Source organism: Gopherus flavomarginatus, chromosome 13 (genome assembly GCF_025201925.1).
Source record: "Gopherus flavomarginatus isolate rGopFla2 chromosome 13, rGopFla2.mat.asm, whole genome shotgun sequence".
Lineage (NCBI taxonomy): Eukaryota > Metazoa > Chordata > Testudines > Testudinidae > Gopherus > Gopherus flavomarginatus.
In genome coordinates, this window is record NC_066629.1 from 4,734,726 (window position 1) to 4,745,066 (window position 10,341).

General features: G+C 55.9%; 1 long non-coding RNA gene across 1 annotated transcript; it reads right to left on the reverse strand.

The window, feature by feature from the left end:
* Positions 1–243: 243 nt before the first annotated feature.
* Positions 244–2,411, reverse strand: LOC127033701 (uncharacterized). Its single transcript, XR_007769191.1, has 3 exons — positions 2,329–2,411; positions 1,669–1,691; positions 244–350 (listed from the first exon to the last, which is right to left on the reverse strand). It is a non-coding gene; the product is annotated as an uncharacterized LOC127033701 (long non-coding RNA).
* Between the last annotated feature and the right edge of the window lie 7,930 nt (positions 2,412–10,341).

The window sequence follows — 10,341 nt, forward strand, 5'->3', positions numbered from 1 at the left end:
ACGCTGCTAAAATCGGTTTAAATGCTTAGTGTAGACCAGGCCAGAGATCAGAGGCCGATAATGCAGCCGCTGCAGACAGAGCCAGCCCCGCAGGGCTGCTCCATGGGGAAGGGCGACTCACTGAGCTGGGCTGTGAGATGGAGCCGAGGATCAGTGACATCACTAGAGTCCCCGACACCTCCCCAGGGTCAGGGTCACTCTAACCAGAGTAGACGCCACCCCTAGACTGCAACTCACCTTTGAATCCCAGCAGCACCTCCTGCAGCATGGCACTTTTCAGAGAGAAATCACTGAGTCTCTTCTCCAGCTCTGCAAACGACGGCTCTGGCTTCCGAAACGTCCTGTCCTCCCTGCTGGGGAAGGAGGGGTGAGAAATAGGCCTGATCCCCAGACCCTGAGCCCAGCAACCCCCAAACTTTACAAAACCTGGATCTGAGCTTTGTAGCTTGAGATTGTCAGGGTGAGTCACCTCAGCCCTCTGCTCCCCAGAGAGACAAGAAGTGGGGAGACACTAGAGCAAGGAACGGAGACATTGTTCAGGAGCTTTCTCAGGGACGCTCTGGTTCTGTGGGGGCAGAGCCACCTCCTACGCTGGTTTACTGCAGGAACAAGGGGCACCAGCACAGGGATTACATGGAAAGGGAGGAGAGAGAGACCAAAGAGTAGGCAGGTCCTACATGCTGACAGTGGCCACAGACAGAACCCAGGGCTCCAGCAGGGAATGAATGTAGGTCCTTTAATGCCAAAACCCCCGAACCCTTCAGCTGAAGCAGTAACCCTGGGGCGTCCAGCTCATTGGGCAGAGAGGGCCACATTGCCCTGTCCATTACGGCCAATGGTCAAGGGCATCAGGTTAGGACTCTGTGCCCTGCTCCATTCACAGCAGAACTCCCACTGCTCTCCATGGAACACCCACGTACAAAGAACAAGGGGGGAATCTGTCCTTCAGATGGGAAATAAAATTTTAGTTCTTAGTATTTTGCCAGGTCTTTGTCTGTCACACACAGTGTCACTCAAGAGGAAAACAGCCCCTTCCTGGATACCCCTGTAGGGCCCTACTGCTTCTTCCCTGTGTTTCCTTTCCTTTCCCACCCTCCTTTCTCCATTTCTCTCTCGCTTCCTTGTCCTTGAGTCTCTCCTCTGTTCTTCCCTCCCTACAGCAACCCCCTATTCCCACCCCACAAAGGCTTCACTCCCACCCCCTCCCCATTCCATCTGCTTGAGTGATCAGCCAGGAAGCACTCCTGCCATTTCAGTTGACACCTCGATGACATTAACAGTGGACAGGAAAGTTCACACTCTCAGAGCTACAGCTTCAGGCCACTGGCAGTCCCACCAAGGCAACACTGTCTCTGTTTACACTGGGGAGGTGCTGAGGGCCAGCAATTCACTTTAACAAATGCGAAAGCTGAGATTCTGCAGCCTCGGAATACGTGACGTGGCCACATCAGTCCAGGAAACAGGCCTGGTCTGTTCCATCGGCCCTGGCTCTAGCAGCCTGCTGTGACCTCATGAGCGATCAGACAGTAACCGGCTCTTCTCCTACCTGAGTCAGCCACTAGGGGAGACAGAATCACACGCTCCAAGGGCAGGGGGCAGCTTCCTATTCAGTGCAGTTATCAGACCTAGTGGCCCATGAGAGGGAGCGAAATGGAGCCCAGAACTTACCTGCCCCCAGTGCTCCCAGCACCCTAAAGAGGGAGAGAAAGAGGAGGCCGTCAGGGGGAGTGTCCCTGGTTGGGGAGGCCTCCTGCTCTGCAGGGGTCACTATTGAAGCCTCGGGTAGTAGGGGAATTTCAGGTTTACATTCCCAGAGCAGCTGCCCCCCGCCACCAGGGACTTTCCCCTACGCAGCCCCAGCAATCCCTGCGGGCAGGTCACCACTGCGGAAAACTTCTCCCCAGCCACTTTACAGGCAGAAGATATTTCTCTGCATTGAGAATCAAATTCCTCCCAGTGCTGACAGATCCAGAAGACCTCTGGCCCCACTAAACCCATTAACCTGCCGTGAGAGGGGCCTTAGGCCTAGCTCGGGACCTCAGCATGGTGGGGGAGGGGATTTCACCCTCCAAGTGCAAATGGAGACAGACATTTCCAGGAGAGAAGGTCTTGGGGCTGCAGCATCCAGGACTCCCAGGGTCCATCCCTAGTGCCGCTGCCAGACTCAGTGTGACCTTGAGCAGGGCTCTGCCCCTCCCTCTTCCTCACTTTCCCCATTTGTCCCAGAGGGATAATGCCCCTGACCCCACTCTGTAAAGTGCTTTGGGGTCTAGGACTCAGAAGCGCCTATAGAAACACTGTGTATGATCATTGCAATAACAGCCTGACCTGCAGGGATTGGCTCAGCGGCTGCTGCCTCTTCTCTCCTCCCCTCTCGCTGAGCAGGAAAATCTCCCATTACAGGCTGCAGACGCCCTCATCCCTTCTCTGGACAATGGCTCTCTCTATCTCCTCCAGCCGGGACAGCAGCGGCTGCTCCTGCTCCTCCAGAAGCCCTCGCAGCTCCTTCCACTCCCAGACAATCTTCTGCCTCTCGGTTTCTGTCTGTTTCTGCAACAGGGAGAGGGCAGCTCAGTAACAGGGAAACACAGAACATAAGAATGGCCAGACTGGGTCAGACCAAAGGCCCATCTAGCCAGGTATCCTGTTTTCTGACAGCGGCCAATGCCAGGTGCCCCTGAGGGAGCGAACAGAACAAGGAATCGTCAAGTGATCCATCCCCTGTTGCCCATTCCCAGCTTCTGGCAAACAGAGGCTAGAGACACCATCCCTGCCCATCCTGGCTAATAGCCACTGATGGACCTGTCCTCCATGCACTTCTCTAGTTCTTTTTCAAACCCTGTTAAGTCTTGTGGCCTTCACAACATCCTCTGGCAAGGGGTTCCACAGGTTGACTGTGTATTGTGTGAAGAAATACTTCCTTTTGTTTGTTTTAAACCTGCTGCCTATTCATTTCACTGGATGACCCCTAGCTCTTGTGTTATGAGGAGGAAATAACACTTCCTTAGTTACTTTCACCACACAAGTCATGATTTTATAGACCTCTACCATAATCCACCCTTAGTCGTCTCTTCTCCAAGCTGAACAGTCTCAGGCTTTGTCTACACTGGCACTTCTCTCCTGCCAACAAACAGCAGCTACACTGCATGCCTGTCAGCAGCACGGCTGTAGTGGCACAGTCGTGTTGCTAAAAGCTGCGGAGTGTAGCCATAGCCTGTCTTAATAATCTCACCTCACACAGAAGCTGTTTCATATCCTTCATCATTTTTGCTGACCTTTTCCAATTCCAATGTCTCTTTTTTGAGATGGGGTGACCAGATCTGCACGCAGGATTCAAGATGTGGACATACCATGGATTTATATAGAAGCAATATGATATTTTCTGTTTTATTGTCTATCCCTTTTTTTATGATTCCCAATATTCTGTTTGCTTTTTTGACTGCAGCTGCAGATTCAGTGGATGTTTCCAGAGAACTATCCACAGTGACTCCAAAATCTCTTTCTTGAGTGGTAACAGCTAATTTAGACCCCATCGTTTTATGGGTATTTGATATTATCTTTGCCAATGTGCATTACTTTGCATTTATCAACATTGAAATTCATCTGCTTGGAAACTGGGGAAAATCATAAATGCACCTCGAAGCGGGTGGCAGAGTTGTTTACCAGAACATGAGATCTCTTGTGGTGAGTGATGAGAAGTTCATTTATCCCGGGAAGGGAGGCGGGGTCAGGGCCACGGTGAGCTGTACATCACCAACAAGAGGGACACTTCTCCCCGAAACCTCATCAACTTGCACTGAGCCAAATTCTCCATCTCTGCAGCCCACATTTCATCTCCTTCCTCCCCCATCCTTCCCAGGAGCTAGAAAGGATCCTTGGTCACTGTGACATTCAGACAGCCTGTGGGTAGGGGCTCCGGGCTAACACAGACTGACCCTCTCCTGCCCAGCAGCCTCCTGCACCCTAAGGGCATCATGTTACCCCCATGTCTGACCCTGCAGGCTCCCTGGGCTTTAGTGGGGATGGGTCCCTGGCTGAGGCTGGCAGGGTGGGCCCTGCATTCACCAGGTCATTCTTATGCCAGGCAAACCTCAGTGGCGGGGGGGCTCTGGGCACCTACCAGCAGCTCCTCGCTTTGCTGCTCTTCCTCGGCTTTGGCTGCTTCTCTCTCTTTTCCCAAAGGGGCCAGACACTTTAGTGGTACCTCCTGGAAGAAGCAGGGGAGGGAGGGTTAGAAACTGCTGCAAACCTCCCAGCTGCCAGATTTCAGGGCCCGTCCTGCCCTGCAGACGCCTGTGCAGGGTCGCTGGGACTCAGCCTGAGAGGAGATGGTGAAAGGGGGAGCAGCTTTTCCAGAGGAAACGGAGGGCCCCAGGCTGCAGTGACAGGGCTGCAGCCCAACCCCCAGCTCCCTGGGGCCTCACCCACATCCCAAGCAGCCAACTTCAGACAGTCCCTCACTTTCCCCAGCTCCAGCTCCCAAAGCTCCTGCAGGACCAGATCTGAACATGGAGCCCCTCAGACATCCCCAACTCCCAGTCCTACCTCCCAGCACACCCCAAACTCCCAGCTCCCAGCTCCCCCACAGCCCCCATCCTCAGCCGCTCCCCTGCCCCCAGGCCCAGCCTGGGCTCCGAGCTCTGCAGCCGATCCGCGATCCAGCCCCTTCTGCAGCTCCCGGCACAGCCGCTCCCGGGCTCCACTCCACACAGGACACTTCCCCCCCGCAGCCCTGGGTGGCCCCGCTCCGGCCCCGGGGAGCTCGGGGACCCCCGGGCAGGTGGCGAACCAGGCAGCCGGGCCCGACCCCTCCCGGAAGGACTGAGTCCGCCCCACGCGTGTCCCCGCCCGGCCACACGGCGCTGCCCCATGAGCTGCAGGGCTGGAACAGCCTCCGAGCTGCGCTCCCAGCCCCGGCCATGCGATTTGCAACCCCATGGACCAGTGGAGGAAGCAGATCCTGAGTGTTTTCGACCACAAACTCCATCCCTCCCGATTTACAACCTCATGGACCAGGCGGCAGCAATTCTTGAGCAGGAGCACAGATGGTTTCCTTATGTGGCAGAAACTGAAGCTAGTTGGAAAACGGGAGGGTTGCTCAAAGTGACGTTACACCGGTACAAAGGGGCTGGGGCCGGGCCGGGCGGGGGGGGGGGCAGGAAAGGGCGGCTCCTCCCGGGGCCTGGCCCTGCCCCCTGGCCCCTCGCAGGGGGGTTGGGACACGCGGGGAAGCAGAGACCCGCCTCAGCCCAGAGGGGGGCAGGAGAGGGGCTGGGGCTTCCCAGAAGAAAAGGAGGAACAGGGGCTGGTGCTGCTGAACTATCAGACTAAGGAGCCCCGGGCTGAGAATGCTGCAAGCACGTGTCAGTTCAATGCTGGAGATGGGACCCAGCACGTGTCAATCACCTGCCTCTAAAGTGTCTAAAGCCCCTGGGCACAGCTCGCCAGGGCACAGCTTGGGAGCTGCACTGGGAATACATCCTGCAGGAAATCCCTTCCCCTCCTCTGCTAGCTTGTGTTTTGTTACAGCCCTGGAAATAATCCCGCTGCCTGCGTGTGTTCCGCAGAGAACAGAGGAGCAAATTCTCTCCCTGTTCACCCTTCCACAGCCATTAAAGGAAGGAATAAACCCCCAGCAGTGCCCTGCCCCACAGAGTCCCCTCCTGTAAGGAGAGAGATGTGCAGTGACTAGGGGTCCAGCTCAGCGTCACCAGGTTTATATAACTTTTGATGATGCCCAGAATGGATCCAAGTCCTGCCCTTCCTTCCTCAACCCCCACACCTAAAGCTCTGGGAGGGAGTTTGGGTACATGAGGTGAAGGCTCTGGGATAGGCAGGGGGTGGGGGGGCGGTGGCAGCCTGTGGGAGTGAGTTTGGGTGCTGGAGGGGGTGCGGGTTCTGGGAGGGAGTTTGAGTGCATGAAGTGCAGGCTCTGGGATGGGCAGGGGGTTGGGGTGCAGGGGAGGCAGGAGGCGGACCCTGGGATGGAGTTTGGATGTGGACCCTGTGCTGGGGCAGGGAGTTGGGGTGCAGGGGTGGTGGTGGCAGGCACTGGGAGGGAGTTTGGGTGGGATATCTGGGCTGTGGCAGAGGGTTAAGGTGTGGAACCTATCTTGGGCAGCTCCCGAGAGTGACCCACACCCCCATCTGGCAGCAACTCCTACATGGAGGAGGCCCGGGGGGTGTCGGTCTCCTGGCACCACTGCCCGCCGGCACCACCCCTGCAGCTCCCATTGCTGCAGTTCCAATGGCAGAGTTGGCACTTGGGGTGGGGGCAGCGTGCGAGAGACACACCCCACGGGGGCCACAGGGATGTTCCAGATGCTTCTGGGAGTGGTGCACCGTGCAGAGCAAGGGTGGGCAGGAATCCAGTTTAGTCCCGCTATGCTGCCGGTAGCGGTGGCAGGAGTCCCCGGGCCCTTTCAAATCGCCCTGGGCCAGCTGCTCAGGCTTTCTGACTTTCTGATGGGGAAGCAAAGGGAAGGCAAATGTGCCCCTCATGAGCAGTTCTGGGGAGTCTTTTTGGGGCTCCTGGAGTAGGCAGCAGAGAGGTGCAGCCTCAGCACCGAGTCTGTTTCACTGGAGAGGAGAGGGGGCTGCAGGGTGATCTCCCACCTCCATGCATCCAGCGGCCTGTGCTCCCCACTGCCATGCTGGAGCCTCCACATTTATTTATTGACAAATAAAATTTGCAGAATATTCAAATATTGTGCAGAATCTCCTCAGGAGTGAGACTGACTCAGGAACCTCCTTGGAGTTTCACTGCCTGGTAAACCACTCAGCCACCACACCAATGCACAGAGAGTGCCAAGCCCTACTGCTATGTGGGGCTGGGGGCTGGGGTCGGGTCATACACATTCAGACTGTCCGCTCCCCCCGCTACACACTGCTGCTGATTTCCCATTTAGGACATTAGCCGTTACTGACAAGGTTTGTCTGTGTTCTTTTTTTAATCTCATTGTTAGGTATAAGAAGTATAAATTGTTTAATATGTTCAATTAGTTGGTTAATAAGATGTTTATGAAGCAAATCACTAGCTTTAAAATAAGATCTAATATGGAGCATATGAACTATTGACCCCTGGACTCCAACTCTGAGAGGAGACTTGTTTACCATCAGGACACAGGCTCAAACCAGTCCAAACTGGTTTTTCCCGCCAAAACCAGCCCTCAGAGTTCCATCTCCCCAGAACTTTTCCCACCACAAAAGTGATATAAGGATGTGATCAGCGCCTGCACGGGGCTGTGCATCCCAGTGACGGCCTGTCCACGGTCAGGTCTTCACAGCGCTCCAGAGAAGGAGAGTGAAGAACCCCCTCGGTCCCGCCATGAGACTGAGGAACAGGAGGCCTGTCACCACCATTCCTGCCATCCTGCATTCCTGGTGTCCAGCATCCCAGAGGGCCTCCCTGCCAGCGACGAAACCCAACCGTCATTTGGACTCCCCAGTGCTCCTCTTCAACGGCTCTAAATCAGCCGGAGAGTGGAAGGTCCTGAGCATCGCGCCAGCACGTGGGATCCACTGCACTTGAACAGTGGGGAAAGGTGTTTCCCCCCATTTTCACCTGCAGTGATTTGTCCTTGTGTAGGTGGGAAATGGTTCCCCTGAGTGATTTCTGAACTAGGCAGAAGGTTAATGGGCAGAGGCTTGAGACAGGGACACCTCTGGGCTGGGCTGGGGGGGCCACTCTGTGCTGGCAACAGGGCATGGAAAGGCCAGGAATGGAAGGGAGGAGCAAGTGTCCCCCATAGAGAGGGTCCAGCCCCAGGCTGCTACCAGCAGCACATTCCTATCCCGGCCAGGGGTGGGGGGACATTCTCCAGCTGGAACTGGCCCTTGGGCAGCCCCGGGCTCTGCCTGCACCAGCCCCCTGGGCCGTAGCCCCCCAGTGAGTGAGAGACCCTGGGAGGGGCACTGGGGCTGGGCAGGAAAATGACTCTGTCCCGGGGAACCTGGGAGAAGCCTCAGAACTGCCTCAGCCCCAGTGGAGCTGTAGCAGGATCTGCCCCTGGCACCACTGGGATTTGGGGAGCAAAGACTGGGGCCTGGCAGGGGGGATCCCCTGTGGTGTGGGGGGAGATGGGGGATATCAGGCAGGGAGGGGAGTAGCTGGAGTTGTAGGGAGGGGAAGGTCAGTGGGATGCGGTGATGGTGGGGGGGTTGAACTGTCTCTGTGCAGCCAGGAAATTCCCGGGGGGGGGGGAAGTGGCAGGCAGCTGAAGGGGGGAGGTGAGTTAATTGGATCCTTCTCCTGTTTGTGCCACTTGCCTCTCACCCTTGATACAAATTCTCTCTAGTTCTGCCCCTTTTCTCTCTCAGTATCTCACACGGGGCTATAAAATCAGGGGCGATTTCCCCCATTTCCCCTCAAATGATCAGTTCTCCCATCTCCCCCTAGTTAGGTTCGTGAGTTCTGGAGATTTGGGGTTTCAGGAGGTGATTGTGATGTGTCCAGCCCTGAGGCTATGGGTTCTGGAAGTGGGTATCGCTGGGGGCCTGGTGGCTGCAGAACAGTGGGGGTGGGTGTCTCTTGGGGAGGTGGGACAGGAGGTTAGAGGGAGCCTGGTGCTGTGCCGGGGGCTCTGTCTGGGCTTCCCCCGCAGACTCCTGGGATTGCTGCCATGCCCAGTGCACAGTGTGTGTGTGAGAGAATCTCCGGTGCTAGGCCAGGGGATCCCGCAGCGGGGAGGAGGGAGTGCCAGGCAAAAGGGCAGGGAAGATTCTTCTGGAGGGCAGGGGGGATCCTAGGCAGGCAGTGAGGGACTGAGTTCCCAGTGGGGGTCCCTTTTGGGGGGTCTCTGGCTGTGGGGGTCTCTTGGTGGGGAAAACCCTTTGGGATTCCCAACCTGGTAATGAAGATCTGGTGGGGGTTCTCTGGCCGGTGGGTCTCTGAGGGGTATCTGAGGTCCCTGGCCAGGGACTCTGGGGGCTGGGTCCCAGGGAATATTTGTGTGTGGGGGGCTGGCTGGGCTCTAAGAGCTGCTCCTGACCTTGCTTCTTCTCCCTGATTAGCTTATGCCAGAATCCTGCCTCCAAGCACTGCCCGACATTCCCCGGCCAGGCCCAGTCACTGTGATAACTTTCTAGCCACTTACCAAACACTGTGAGGTGAAATCATAGATTTTGCTTTTGTCCCCTCTTGAAAACTGCAGGAACTTCCGGTTCCGTTGGGAAAATGTCTCCCCTCTCCCCATCCTTGTCCTAGATCTAAGGGTGAGGGAGGTGGGAGGAGAGTCAGCACTGTCACACAATGGTCACTTCCACAGCATTCTGGACTCATTCTTTCTGAACTCTGGTTTCATTGAAACCATTGTTAATCCAGAATCACTGTATGGAAAGACAAGGAGTGACTCCAGATGGACAGTGGGGCAAATGAGATCAGCAATTCTCCCTGTGAGGAGGGGCTCTCATTAGCTGCTCTCCCTAGAGAGCTAAAGGAGGGAAGCTGCTCGAACGCTCTGTCCCTCTCTGCTCAGGATATTGGGGTTCAGCTTCCTGGGTCAGACGCTGCAGCCTCCATTACAATCTGGGAGACCAGGCTTAGCAGCTGCTGCTCCCCCAGCGGGGTTCTGTGCTGGGAAGTGACCTTAATTAAAGCTGCTTCTCTGCCCAGCCCAGGGGATGACTTTCTTCAGCTGGTCCTAGCCCCCTAGGGCAGCCCTGGGCCCTGTTAATACTAATTCTGAGCCACACACTCCAGGTAACTGAAAGACCTCAGGGAAAGTGCTGGGGTCTGGCAAGAAAGTGACTGCACAAACAGTCCCTCCTCATTTCTCCTCCCAGTAGCAATTGCCAGGAGAAAATCCAGCCATGGGAGAGCAAAGCCCCCAGAAATGGGACTGTCCCAGCCAGAGGGGCCAGGAGAGAGGACAGGGGAAGGAGAGACTGAAAGGAGCAGTGGGAGAAATGAGTGGGGAGGAGAGATTTCCAGCTCTCTAATCCACCCAGACACATGTATTGCTGCATTCCTGGGCAGAACCACCTTGCAGTGAACAAAACAAGGATCAGACAGAGGAAAAGACAGTTCCACACTCCACATGTCCCCTGCTGGGATGTGGCTGCCGTGGGGTCAGTGTCCAAGGGAATCCTCCACAGTGACTCCTTTGGTTCTGCTTTTTTCTAGCCTTGTGTTCAGAGATATTGTTATGGGGTGGGGGAGGGAGAAGGGAGGTTAAAAATGTCTCTGTGGGCTTAGCCTGGCAGGAGGGGCCAGGTCTACACTGTAATAAAGAGATTGAGCATTTCTCAGCATGGCAGAATCCAGGATGTCTGTCTGCAGGGAAAGGGCCTGGGGGCATTGTGATGTGAAATTAACTAAAACCAGTTCTGAAATGCCCACAA